Source organism: Rissa tridactyla, chromosome W (genome assembly GCF_028500815.1).
Source record: "Rissa tridactyla isolate bRisTri1 chromosome W, bRisTri1.patW.cur.20221130, whole genome shotgun sequence".
Classification (NCBI taxonomy): domain Eukaryota; kingdom Metazoa; phylum Chordata; class Aves; order Charadriiformes; family Laridae; genus Rissa; species Rissa tridactyla.
In genome coordinates this window covers 24121003-24135575 of record NC_071496.1, presented here as the reverse complement: position 1 = coordinate 24135575, position 14573 = coordinate 24121003, and positions in this window count along the sequence as shown.

Genomic DNA, 14573 nt, shown 5'->3' with positions numbered 1-14573 from the left:
AAGGAATAGATAAGGAAAGAATGAAAAAAGGGAGATAATGTACTTGTAATCCTGTGGCTTTTTTTGTTCATTTCAGTGTTATTCCCTGATGAAGTCCTTTTTTTTAGAAATATACGTTATGTATTTTTTTTTCTTTTTGCCTTATGTTATTATGGAGGTTAAACTGGAAAGATTTATAACGCAGTTACGGTTGGGGGAATGAAGAAATATTAATCAAAAGGAACAATAGTGCTGAGTGATCTTTTTTATTTAAATGTTTGATTCTCCTCTTTCTCCCCCCCCGCCAAAGAATTCTGATAGAAATGAAGGATTCCCTTGCAATATCCCAGTTACCACTCAAAAAAATATGCAATATGTTGCTCTTGTCACTAAAAGAACATAAATATGGTGTACAAGTAACTGTAGTGAAAATGTCAGCATGCTGGTTGAAGGCAAACCTTTTCCCATGTTTAGAGCAACGAGGCAAGACTGTTTTATTTAGGACTGAAAACTCTTGCCTGTCTTCTCCAGTTGTGTAACCCAGACAATACGAGCAGGAACTCTCCAGTGAATTAAGTAAGCAGGATTTAATACAGAGTATTGAGCAGTCAAACCTACAAAGCTCTAAATGAATCTCTGACTGAAAGAAAACAAGTATGGGGTGGGGTTTTTTGCTAACAGAATGCAAATCTAGGATACAGACAGATATTTTCTGATACATAATTAGAGACATTTTTATATAGATACTCTATTCAGAATGTGTGTATAAATGTTAACTGTAGAATTTATGGCATAACAATTTCATTTTTTGTTAAGATTTTGTTAGGAAATACATTGCAAAGACAATGTATTGTCTGTATATTAATGTATTGGCTGTAAATGACATCAGCTGAGAAAAAAGAATTGTGTCACAAAGAATGTGATCTTCTTTATACTAACTGTTTCTCATGGAAATCAGGTATTATAGAAAGATTCCCTTCCCCATCCCTCATTGGTTTTGCACTGGTATGCACCCAGAGTGGATTGAGAAACATTACTTTGTAGATGAATTTTCAATAAAAATAGTTTTACATTACTGCTTTTCCGTCATTTAGGATTTCTTTCAAAGGCTCTGTAACAGAAGTTTCACGCAAACAAACTCATAATATGGGGTTTCAGGAATTACAGACCATTTTATACAGCAGGGCTTTGATATAGCAGGGCTTCCTCGCTTCAAATACCTGCTTACATTTTCATGATCAGAAATAAATAAATAAGTGAAACTACACAGACAAAAGAAGACAAGGAAGGGGGAAGGTAAGACCATTAAAAATTAAAAGAATCAACATTATTCCAACTTAAGCTCATTCAAATTCAAGTATATAACAGCTTATTGATACCAGCAAAATATTAAAAAATTAAGCATTTATATTTTCCTTGATTCATCTTCTGCAAAGCTGCCAGTTCAGTATGGATGTGTAATTAGACGATCCAAAACTCAGAAAGGTCATTGAGTCATTGGAAGCAAAATACATCCATTGAGTGGGGTATTACAATGTCATAACGTTAGAGTCATCCTAGACAATCCACTGTTTTTCTCACAGAAGTGGTTTGTGATGGTGTCAGGGTTCATTTGACAACAACTTCAGCTAGCAGAGCTAGCTAGTGGAAATGAATGTCTTGTCAGAAGGACCAGGAAGGTATAAAAGAAAGACACGAGCTGAATCACTTGCATCTGGAAAGTTGTGTTGGTTGAAGCAGATGGATGCAGCAGGGAGAAGTCCTGCCTTCCTGAATATACACCAACAAACCACTGGACAATGACCTCTATTAATTTGTCTGCAGTATTTTGAGTGAAAACAATATATAAGTTCAAACATTTTTGTAAAAAAAAATTTCAGAGAAGACATGGTGTTATAAAGCACATGAGTATAATTTTTCCCATTTTTTTTTCTAGTTATCTACTCAGTCTTTGTGTTTCTAGAATTACTATCGTGATGAGAAAGAGAGTTAGTGTATTACTTGGATGTATTACTGGCACAGTGGCCTCACTCGCTCTTCTGTGCCCCCATGCAGAATAAAGATCTCTGGTATTACATACTTTTTCAGCAGTGTTTTCATTTGGAAGTTAGGGTACAAAACAGCCACGCCACAAGAATTTATATCTCTGTAACAGTGTGTGGCCAGTATAAAGCAAAGTAATCATGCATGTCGAAAATCAACAACTGGCACAGGAAAGTACTTCTGTCTTCCTTTCTGAAGGACTGGATTTGCACAAGTGACATTTGTGTTCAAATGTAAGCACAACTGATGAGAAATTTAGAGCATTTTTTTTCAACTGACTCGTGCTCAATTTAACAAAGTTACAATGGAAATGATACAGAAGAGTATATCTTGCTTCTAGTGTGCTCAACTGTGTGTGATCAACTTGCTTCTAGTGTGATCAACTATTTCCCAGAACAGGATAAAAAATCTGAGATGAACTGATAGATCACTCCTTGTCTGGGTTTCTGTGCCATCTTTTTAAGAGGTCGGCTTACACTGGAAGTATGGAGTAATAAAGAGGGAGATGGAGAAAGATTTCTACAGCTCCATGTCAAACCGAAAATCCAGACTTGCAACATAAGTGAGTCAGCAAGATTCCTTCTGATAAGAAAAAGAACTGTAATCAGATGATATAATCTTGCACAGTGAGCCCTTTCCTTTCCCCTCTTCCCCCACTGGGCTCCTTAGATGTCTCTAAGATACCCAGAGGTATCTAAAATTCCAAAATTTTAGTACAGGAGCACTTGCATCTCTAACCAAAGTTTTTCTTCAGCATGCCTCATTACACAACTAGGGCTGCACAAATAATTGATTTTTCACTTCAGTGAGAAAACTGAAAAACTGGGGAGAATAATTCTTCCAGGGCATCATGAAACATTTTTTTTTATTGCTTAAAAAAAAAGAACAGTCTCTTTCTTTCTGGTATAATGAAATGTTTCATTCTCCACTTCTTGAAACATCCTATCTCTTTTTACATTTTATTTATAAAATTTTAAATTAAAACAAACTCAGCTGTATAATAAACTGTAACTCCGAAGCAAAACATTGAAACATTTTGCCAGGAAAATGTCAAAATTAAATATTTCAACTTTTCTATAATATCTCCTCACTTGAAAGCCAATTGTATTTACAGAAGTTGGCACAGCTTCACAAGTACTTGCCTCAAAACTGTATTTTTCAGCAATATATTTTTATATGAAGGCTTTTTTTTCTTGCTCTTTACAACTTCCTTTCTCTAGACATTGCACATATTTCTGCTTTTCCTGATTGCTCAGATTTTTTTCTTCATTGTACCATTGGCTTTTAAATAGTTTTTTAGAACTCCTTAAAATGATAAAAAACAACTCTTTCTTGATATTTTTCCAATATTGTTATTACTCTTGCTCCTAAACTTGTGTTCATTTCCTGCATAATTTTTTTTCAGTGTCTCAACCAGATTCCCATTTTCTTCAGTACCATATTCCTCTCTCCATCTATCCCACTTAGCTCTAACCTTCATTTTTACAGTTTCTCCCCAAAGAACTCCACTGCATCAGGTCTTCATAAACACAGATTCAGGTCTCAATAGTACCCTTGGTCTCTTCCATAACCCTATGCCTTCCTGCATTTTGGTTCCCCATCAATAAAATGGTGACAATAGCGTTGCCCTAGTACCAGGGTTGCTTCCAGAAAAATCAAGATTGTGGAGAGTCTGTACAATGGAGATGACACACATACCTGGATCATTTCTTGTGCACCATCCAAACCCTGAGGATTTGCCCCTAGTGCATAGGACCTTTGTACTATTATCTCCTGTGTTCTAGATACTTGAGATGTATTTGAGAATTTGTATCACCTTCACTTCAAAGCAAAACGTTGAATTTGTTCATTATAATTTTACATAAAACCAGGCCAAATCCTATGGTGCTTACTGGCTCCTTTCACTGGCAAAACTCCTATAAACAGCAATAGGGAGAAGGATAAAATAAAGATCTGGCTTGTATTTCGTGCACAGGGAATAAACTACAGTGCAAATATCTTCAGAATAAAATTAGCACTGATGACAGATGGTGACTGTCATCTGGTCTGAGCAGCTGACGCACAAATCTCCTGTCCTGGTTTCATCTGGGATAGAGTTCATTTTCACAAGAAGCTGGGAGGGGATACAGCTGACCTAAACTAGACAAGGGGATATTTGATACCATAGAAGTCACTCAGTACATATCTGGAGGAGTTGGCCAGGGTGAGGGGAGAAGGATTGCTGCTTGGTAACAGGCTGGGCATCGGGTTCTGGGTGGTGAGCAATTGCAGCATGCATCACTTGCTTTGTATATTCTTTCATCAGTATTATTGTTATTATTTTTCTCTTCCTTTGCTGTTCTATTAAACTGTCTTTATCCCAACTCACGAGTTTTACCTATTTCTTCTGATTCTCCTCCCTATCCCACCGGGGGGTGGGTGGGGACGGGACAGGGGGAAGGGGGGACGGGCGGGACACGACCGCGTGGTACTTAGTTGCTGGCTGGGGCTAAACCACAACATCTCCCTTCACAGATGTGCTGGTTCACCTTGTTCATGACCTGCAGTTCCCCTCCTATTCGAATCCCACTCCTCTTCCAGGCGGCAACTCTTGGCCATGCCGAATTACCTGGTGGTTTTATGGTATGCACAAATGGGGATTAGCATGAGACCACACAATTTGCTTTCATTTACAGGCTAAATCAGGATGTAAGACTGAGTCTCCAGAAGAAAAAGACTACAGTACTAGCCCATTGTGCCACTTAGCCTCCACAATGCAAAAGAGTTATTCAGTTGCTGCCAATGCTTAATTTTTAGATGTACTGTGGCTCTGTAACAATCAGCCTCCCAAAAACTGCAAAATGTTTCCCAGCAATGACAGACAAAATTTTTGTCTCATTGGATTATGCTGCCATCGTGTGGCAAATGTTTTTTACAAGTAACATTTTCCCTCCAATTAAAAAAATTAAATTAAATCCTCTGATGAACAGTTTAGCACAACACTTAACGTTTGCTTCAGCTGCAGAATGTTATTGTTATTATAATCCAATTTATTTACATAAAGAACATACTCATTCATCTTGTCCTTTCTTCAGCACAGCCTTAAAGCCTGTCATAGTTTTGGCCAAATTGGCCAATGGCCAGCAACAGATGCTCTCCCCCTACCTCTCGCACACGGAGAGGAGGAGGAGAGATAAAGAGAGATTTACAAGTTTAGAAAAAAGAACTAAACTACTTTAATGAAATATTAATAATAAAATAAAAAGGAAAATAATGAAATAGATACAGTATATGCAAAACTGAATTAAGCTCCCAGGATAACGTCACTGACAGGCACTGGGGAAGTCCCAGACTGGACTCAGTGATGGGTGGGAACTGGATTCCACAGATGGAGTCAGGAACACACGGGTTGGGATCAAAGGCAGATGAACAGAGAGGGTCCTCCTTGGACGTCGGTCATTGAAGAAAGAGAGCTGATCCTGCAGGTGGGACCCCTCCACACTTTTCCGCTTCCGACCCTCCAACGGGGCAAATAACAAAATTAGCTGACCTTGGTTGTTATAGCAATAAGTATAAGCAAGAGCCTCTCTGTGTACCATTCCTTGGCACTAACTGTAAACATTGGTCTTATCACTCTGAGAATGAACCGTTTTCGGCACAATCTATACCTGCTGAACTTTGTCCCTATTGACACATATAGACAGTACATAGCCATAATGCATTTTCAAGGGACTTGAGAATCAGGTGAAACATTAGTGTTTCTACAGGAACCCTTGATTAATACATAACTGAAAAGTATCATCCAGGGTGTCAGCTGTGGCCAAAGAGCACCTGATGAAGAGAAGAACATACAAAGCTTTTAAATTTCCTTGCTCCTAAGACAGAGTCTGGCCCAGGCCAGTTCCTGGACTCAGCTGCTCTAACCTGCTAACAAGTTACAGAGCCCCTCAGAGTACAGACAAAGGACGAGCACTACACCTTTCTGATATATTCCCTTCTGTTGGGTTGATGATCTGCCTCAAAACTCTCTGAACTACATCAGAATTCAGATGAGTCAGATGAGATCTTCCACGGCCACATGTGGAATAAATACTAAATTGGCTAAAAAATACAAAAGTACAGCATTGTTCACACATTAAGGAAAAGTATAAAATCAAGAGGCTTCTGAGGTAGAAAGTAGCCGCAGCTGGCATGAAGGACACAACATCTGTGGTTCCCTGATAAGCTACATGAGGTACGGGATGGGATGCAATTATTCCGCGGCTTTACCTTATGATGTATGGCGGATACGGGAATGGGATGATACCATGAAACAGACAAGCTGCCAATTAGCTGCCCGCTAGATGCTCAGAGCCAACATTTTGTCAAATGTTGATGAAATGCTGTCCTTTGTGCGAACTTTGCTCATTATAATGTCATTATAATACCAAAACACACCTCCATCCCGAAGGCTACCTGCCTCCAAGGTGTGACCACTCCTTCTTGAGTCTGCGCCCTGAATTTCTCGTAAATTATACCTTTAGTTGTGAAGCGAGAGAAATTTACACCAATCATGACAAAACTATGTATGACTAAAGTCACTCAAACTCCACCTTGAAGATAACAAATAGTATAAAAATAGCCCGAGAGAGGGGGGATACCCAGGGAAGACACCATCGCAAAGAATTACATCACTGATTTCCAGGATCAGTCGACGGGCTGAGCCTCTCTTCCCCCCCATAGGGACGCCTTTGGGTAAGACTTAGATTATACCGAGTGCTTCCTCGGGAAACTTAGAAATTTCTCTAGAGACTCTCTTTCCTACATTTAGAGCCAGGCTGTATCGTTTATAACTTTGTCGCGCATTTTGTATATGTAACAATGCTTTCATTTGCACGTGCTTTGCAGACAGTGTATTTATCACCGGCAATCCTAAGAACCTATATATCTGTTGTTTAAATAAACTGCACTTTTTTTTAAGTGGCTAGTCGTTTTGGTTTCTCACTGAACGCGACCAAAGACTGGAGAGTGGCCGTGCTAGTTCATGAGCACGACTAGACTGAAGGTGCAGTCCACTATTAGTGAATACAAATCGTAATAGTTTAATACAAAATCGTAATAGTTTAATACATATTAAACGCGACTGGACTGATAGTGCTGAATTGGGCATCACTCAGAATTTACAACTAGACGCACCTAGCCTCCCACCTCGGTGAGGAGTGTTAGAACGCAAGGGGGTTTATTTTCTGCCAAAACTGCTTTGCCCCTTTTCACGCAACAGAATTTTGGCGTAGTCGGCAGGATTGCCATGGATAAACTGCTGCAAAAATATGATTGTGCCCCTTCCCAGGCTGGGAAGGAGTGGGCCCATAAATTTTGGAAGGATGAAGAAAGTGGTGGAACGTATTGAAGAGTGTCGGGCTTCACAGAAGCTCAGAGCGGGGAAAGGCAAATTTGTGATCTGTGTGGTGTTAGGCGCCTGTTTAACTCGTGCACAACAAGAAGATAGGGAAACCCCTGCTCCTAATCTGATTTCAGCTGTAGAATATGCAACCCTGAAATCGGAGAATGAGGTGTTGAAGTCATCACTAGCCTTTCAAAAGGAGACAGGAGAAAAATTAAGAACTCAAGTTGATAAGCTTGTGAGTGAGAATGAATGTTTAGGAAACCGGAATGCTCAACTCGGGAGTGAAAATCTCCAACTTAAAGGTGAAAAATCACCAACTTAAAATGTTATTGGAAAGGATGACTGGGCTCTTAGATAAAATGCAGCCCTCGACCCAAGTCCAACAAATTCGTAAATTAATGTGTTATCCAAATTCTGGAACCCAGACCGGAGATCTTTGGTCTGACAGTGAAGATGAGGAAGAAGATGAGGAGGGAAGGACTTTTACTGTGAAATCCTGAGTCTTTCCTTTACAATCTCTGATTAAAACTGAAACCACAGTTGATGAGGATGATGAGGAAGTCCGCAACACTGTGCGTACTATTCCGTGGACACCAACAGAGTTAGCGAAAATAAGGGAAAAATATTTGAGGCGGCCAGAAGAATCAGCTGTTGAGTATGTGTGGCGAGTTTCTTCTGAAGGAGGAGATAGAATTATGTTGAGTGAGGAAGAAGCAGGAGACTCTTGGGGACCAGGAGTGTTTTTAACTACAATGGACGGGGATCATAATTATTCCCTAACCGCTCGAGCAGCCTTTTGGGCAGGTGGTATGGATCCGCGAGAGAGGGGAGAGCCATTAGAAATTAGAGCTACAGGCTACTCTGATCTGTTTGCAGCAATACGGAAAGCAGCTTGTCTGCAAGCCATGTATCCACTGCCTGCAGCTGCGCTTGCAGGAGCAGACGGGGTGGTATCAGATTTAGAAAAAAGAGACATCATTAAGGGGACTCACTCGCCTTATAATTCACTGGTGTGGCCGGTAAAGAAACCAAACGGGCAATGGCGTTTCACAGTAGATTACCGAAAGTTGAATGCCAACACTGCACCCCTGACTGCCGCAGTTCCAAATATCGCGGAAATTGTGACAATGATACAAGGAGCTGCCCATCCTTGGATGGCTGCCTTAGATGTTAAAGACATGTTTTTTATGATTCCCCTCCTTGAGGAGGACAAAGCGCGGTTTGCATTCACGTGGAAAGGAGTCCAATATACCTTTAACCGACTTCCACAAGGATACAAGCATTCCCCCACTATTGCTCATAATGCTTTAGCTAAAGTGCTATCAGAGATTCCTGTTTCACAGGGATGTACAGTATACCAATATATTGATGACATCCTAATAGGGGGAGAGAACCAAGAAAGTGTTAAAGACATGATGGAAAACATCCGAAAAACATTACTTGATTTAGGATTGGAAATTCCAGACTCAAAGTGTCAGGGACCTGCACAGGAAGTTAAATTCCTGGGGGTCTGGTGGATTAAAGGAGATGCTTCTGTCCCTCAGGATACCCTGGAAAAAATAGAGCGTGGACAGAATCCATCCAGCGTGAAGGAGTTACAGCAAGTTCTGGGAACTTTAAGTTATTGGCGTAAACACATCCCTGGCTTTTCCATCATTGCTCTCCCCCTTTATAGTTTGCTCAAAAAGGGAAAATCCTGGGAGTGGACTGAACAACACACTAATGCTCTGCAATTACTAATAAAGGAGCTAAGGTTATTCCAACAGCTTGGTCCTAAACATCCAACTGACCCTGTCCACGTAGAATGGGGGTTCAGTGAACATGGTTCCCATTGTAATTTATGGCAGAAGGGACCAGCAGGACCGGAGAGACCATTAGAATTTAGCTCTCACTCCTTCAATGATACTGAGAGCAGATATTCAGACCTTGAGAAGGGTTTACTGTCCCTAGTGCGAGCGTTGCAACGAACAGAGCAGATAAGGAGAGAACAGAGTGTGATCATTCGGGGACCTTTCCGCCTCCTAGATGTGGTCCGTAAAGGGACAACACCACCAGCTGGCATTGCCCAGAAACCTACAGTTCGAAAGTGGTATGCTTATTTAGAAGGCATTAATGAAATCATGCCAGTCTCTGAAGGCAGTGTTAAAGTATCCAAGCTCCAAAAGGATATAGATGGTGCCCTATTGTTCCAATCCCCACCAAATAGACCATCTCCGATCCAAGAAGCACCTCCTTTGAAGGAAGGCAGTGATCTTACAGGAGTGTGGTTTACTGATGCATCATCTCACCGTGAAAACAATAAGTGGAAATATAAGGCCATAGCACTGGAAGTAGCAACGGGAGAAAGAGCGATTGAAACAGGGGAGGGTAGTGCACAAGTAGGGGAACTCAGAGCTGTCCTACTAGCTGCACAACATGGAGCCACCTCCATTTACACTGACTCATATGCTGTTTTTAAAGGAGCCACTGAATGGATAGGACACTGGGCAGCCAATGATTGGCAGGTGAATAGAGTCCCGATTTGGGAGACGGACAGTTGGAAGCAACTGTTAGAAATAGGAGGACAGAGAACATTGCACATTGGTTGGGTAAAAGGCCATGATCGTTCAAACTCGATCACTGCTCAATTCAACCAACAGGTAGATAGCCTCACGCGGCTGCAGCAAATTGACATTGTAGATGATGGTCGGGAATGGGAACGCTTACTCGAATGGTTACATGTTAAGCGTGGCCACACAGGCCGTGCTGACCTGTATCAGGAAGGTCTAGCCCGGGGGTGGCCTGTGTCGGTTAAGCTGTGCGAACAAGTAGTAACTGCCTGTTCACAATGTCGCCTACGACTCAGCAAAGATCATCCGAGTAAGGCACCTCCCTTACACATTTGGGACAAGAAAACGTTGCGGCATTCATGGCAGATTGATTATATTGGGCCCTTGAGATCATCAGGTGGGAAAAGATATGTCCTGGTAGGAGTGGAGATTATCTCTAGCCTCAGTATGGCCAGCAGTTTCAAATCAGCTACCGGGGACAACACAGTGAAAGGCCTAAAAGGATGGTTCAGCACACTTCCCCTTCCCGAGGAAATCCAAAGTGATAACGGTTCACACTCTACCGCTTCGGTGGTACAAGATTGGGCCAAGGAAGAAGGGATTCGATGGGTATTTCATACTCCCTATTATCCCCAGGCTAATGGCATTGTTGAACGCACCAATGGATTGGTTAAGCGTTTTGCAAAAACTCATGAACCTGGTTGGCATTTGCGATTGGACGATGCCATCTATCAATTAAATAACAGATGGAGTGGAGACGGCTGTCCTAAAATGAAAGCTTTCTGTGTATCTGCCAATATTATCTCTCCAAAAGCTCCCAATGAACCGGGAACATACCCCGGAAGATTTCACCCTGGGCAACCTGTGCTAGTGAAAATGCCTCAAATTGGGACGGTACCAATGGTGCTAGCTACTCCCAAAAATCCCCATGCATGGGAAGCCAAGGACTGTTCAGGGAAGATACACCGGATCAGCACCCGGTGGATCTCGCCTTCTTTTTAACCCCGTCGGTCGAATAAGACCGAGCAGATTTTCTTTTCCTTTGTGTCTTACAGGAACCTTGGATAAACTGTACAGACGGATTGGCCTATGCTACCTTTGAGTGTCTCCAGGGAATCCTGACATTGATCCTGGCAATAATACTATTTTTATTATGTATGGCTATCTGGAGGCCCAAATTCTAAAATGACAAATTGGCAGATGGAATTGATGCTATTCAGTTTTACCTTTTTATTCCCTGTTGTTTGTAGTCAAAGAGACCCAGAGTGGCCATGGCCTCAAGCCTTTGTTAAACACAATGCGATGGCAGGTACAAGAAAGGGAGAATTGAGTTTGGCCACTGTAGTTCTACAGGAAAATGAGGTGTTACATGAGTGGACCTGGAATAGTTGGTACCCAGTCCTGAAAGGTAAGGCAGGGGTGGAAATCCAAGTAGGGTGTAGAATGATCAACGGCTCAAACCATGAGAAGGCCGTGAGAATAGAGATATTTCGCCCTCAGAACCCACGCTCAATGACAACAAAGCACTGTGTCACCGACGAGTGGGATTGCTGGTATAATTTTACTCTTGTGGAACCCACTCTTGTAACTTGTCGTTGGCAACAGGATGAAATAGCACTGCTATTTGAATTCAAGATAGACGTAGCACCTGAGCTTTGGGATAATGCATTGTCACGGTACACTGCAAGCACTGGAACACCAGAAAACAAAAGGGGTTTAAATCTCTCCACTCTGTTTATACAAGGAAGTGAAGTATATTCCAGAGATAAATGGAGATGGAATGAATCACTTCAAATGGCTAAAATCGAGGCCGTCCTCGGAAAGAGAATACACATTGGTTGCCAATTTATCAATGGGTCTACTCACCACAGGCCAACTGTAATTAAAACCATCTATGTAGACTCTACCAAACCGGACAAATACAACACTGACTGTTACAAAATTATGGAGCCAAATTCAGATTGCTGGCACAATTTCACTTTCATCAAACCTACAGTAGTGTATTGTATTTGGGACTACAAGGGCACAGAATTGTTATTTGAATTTATGATTGACTCAAATACACCTGAACTTGCTGAAATGAATCCAGAACCTACACCCCCACAAACTCTCAAAGGCGTACCTTCTAAGCCCTCCATTAGTCTAACTCCTTACATTTTCAACATTGGCCCTTATGTTATTAAACACACAGGTCAACAACAGATACTGTTTAACCCAACATATTCCCTCAAACGAGTAGAATTGTCAATGCAGATTAAAATCTCTGCAATCAAACCCACCTGCTTACCATTCCTGAGTACATCTTATGCAGGATGGTCAGCATGGTTATGCAGACGAGCTCTTGCCACTTCACAACGACTGAAGAGGGATGTGACTGGTATCTTAGGAACAGGCCTGGGAGTCTTGAATAGCATAGATGCTGAGATACTTGCCAACAAACTAGTCACAACCACTACTGATCTGGACAAATTAAGACGTCCCCTACAGTCCTCTCTATCAGCATTGGGAAACCACCAATGGCTTTTATCGAATATATTGCCTCAGTGGGAAGAAATGGGTGAAAAAGACCATCAGCTGATCACAGATGCACTTGGTACAACCCAAAACAATGTTTCCTTGGCTCTTAGTTGTATCCAAGCCCAATTGTGGATGCAATCAATGACAGCCGCAATCATAAGGGAAGGTGAAGAAGGCACCTTGCCCACCGAAATTCAAAAAGTAATACGGGATAATGCAATTGAGTTTGAGAAAAAATTTCAGTCCTGGTGGTATCTGGTTAATTTCACCTATGATCCCATTGAGAGCAAGGCCACAGCTTTTGTCTTAACAATACGCAATGCTTTGGTATATACCATATACCAAATCATTGTGCTGGGGTTGAGTCACCATGGAGCTATACTCTATCCAATAGAGCACAGAGTGTGGGCACAACAAAATGAGAATAAATGGCAAACTGTTGATGTTGATGCATGCGTTTCACGAGATCAACAAGGATTCATTTGTGAGAGTAATACCCTCAAAGCACAAGACATTTGTCTGACACCAACCAGAATGTTTGTCACTTTGAGATACATCCCGATGAAACCCCAGAAACTGTGCTTGTATACATTGGGAAAGGGTGCGTTTGCATGAGATCTCCCTGTAGTCTTGTATTCATAGATGACATAGTAGTTGATATAAGTAATCACTCAAATCTTTGTATTTGTAACTTTACTAACATCATTGGATGTGACTTCAATTATTCAGCTCCTGTTACGTCTTTTCAATTGCTACAATCTAATTATACATTGATTCGAGATTTGTTGCCTACCCCTATCGGAATGAATCTCTCACTGGTGAAGAAGTTGCTACAACACGATGAATTGAAGCGACTGTTGAAAGAGGCCCAAGAAAATGGACAAAGAACTCTGATTACCGTCCATCATGATGTTGAAGAAATACACCAAGTGCTGGAAAGAGTCAAGAGAGACGGAAGACATGAATGGGGAGACACTCTTTTTGGATGGTCGCCAACAGTTACAGGACTTTATAACAAGATGCTCCATCCTGTTGTTATTCTACTAGTACTCACTGCATTGTGCTTTGCTGTGACAATTGTTTTGTATGTTAGACTTTGGATTATGATGAAAAGTTTAACTCATTTGATCACTCCACGAGATGTATTTGCACTTGATATCCCTCACCACAAGAACACATGTGATCTTTCCTATCAGTATTGAGTATCGTGGAGCTTGAGTGACTGTAGTCACGGGGTGGATTACGTGGCATAAATACTAAATTGGCTAAAAAATACAAAAGTACAGCATTGTTCACACATTAAGGAAAAGTATAAAATCAAGAGGCTTCTGAGGTAGAAAGTAGCCGCAGCTGGCATGAAAGACACAACATCTGTGGTTCCCTGATAAGCTACATGAGGTACGGGACGGGATGCAATTATTCCGCGGCTTTACCTTATGATGTATGGCGGATACGGGAATGGGATGATACCATGAAACAGACAAGCTGCCAATTAGCTGCCCGCTCGATACTCGGAGCCAACATTTTGTCAAATGTTGATGAAATGCTGTCCTTTGTGCGAACTTTGCTCATTATAATGTCATTATAATACCAAAACACACCTCCATCCCGAAGGCTACCCGCCTCCAAGGTGCGACCACTCCTTCTTGAGTCTGCGCCCTGAATTTCTCGTAAACTATACCTTTAATTGTGAAGCGAGAGAATTTTACACCAATCATGACAAAACTATGTATGACTAAAGTCACTCAAACTCCACCTTGAAGATAACAAATAGTATAAAAATAGCCCGAGAGAGGGGGGATACCCAGGGAAGACACCATCGCAAAGAATTACATCACTGACTTCTGGGATCAGTCGACGGGCTGAGCCTCTCTTCCCCCCTCCATAGGGACGCCTTTGGGTAAGACTTAGATTATACCGAGTGCTTCCTCGGGAAACTTAGAAATTTCTCTAGAGACTCTCTTTCCTACATTTAGAGCCAGGCTGTATCGTTTATAACTTTGTCGCGCATTTTGTATATGTAACAATACTATCATTTGCACGTGCTTTGCAGACAGTGTATTTATCACCGGCAATCCTAAGAACCTATATATCTGTTGTTTAAATAAACTGCACTTTTT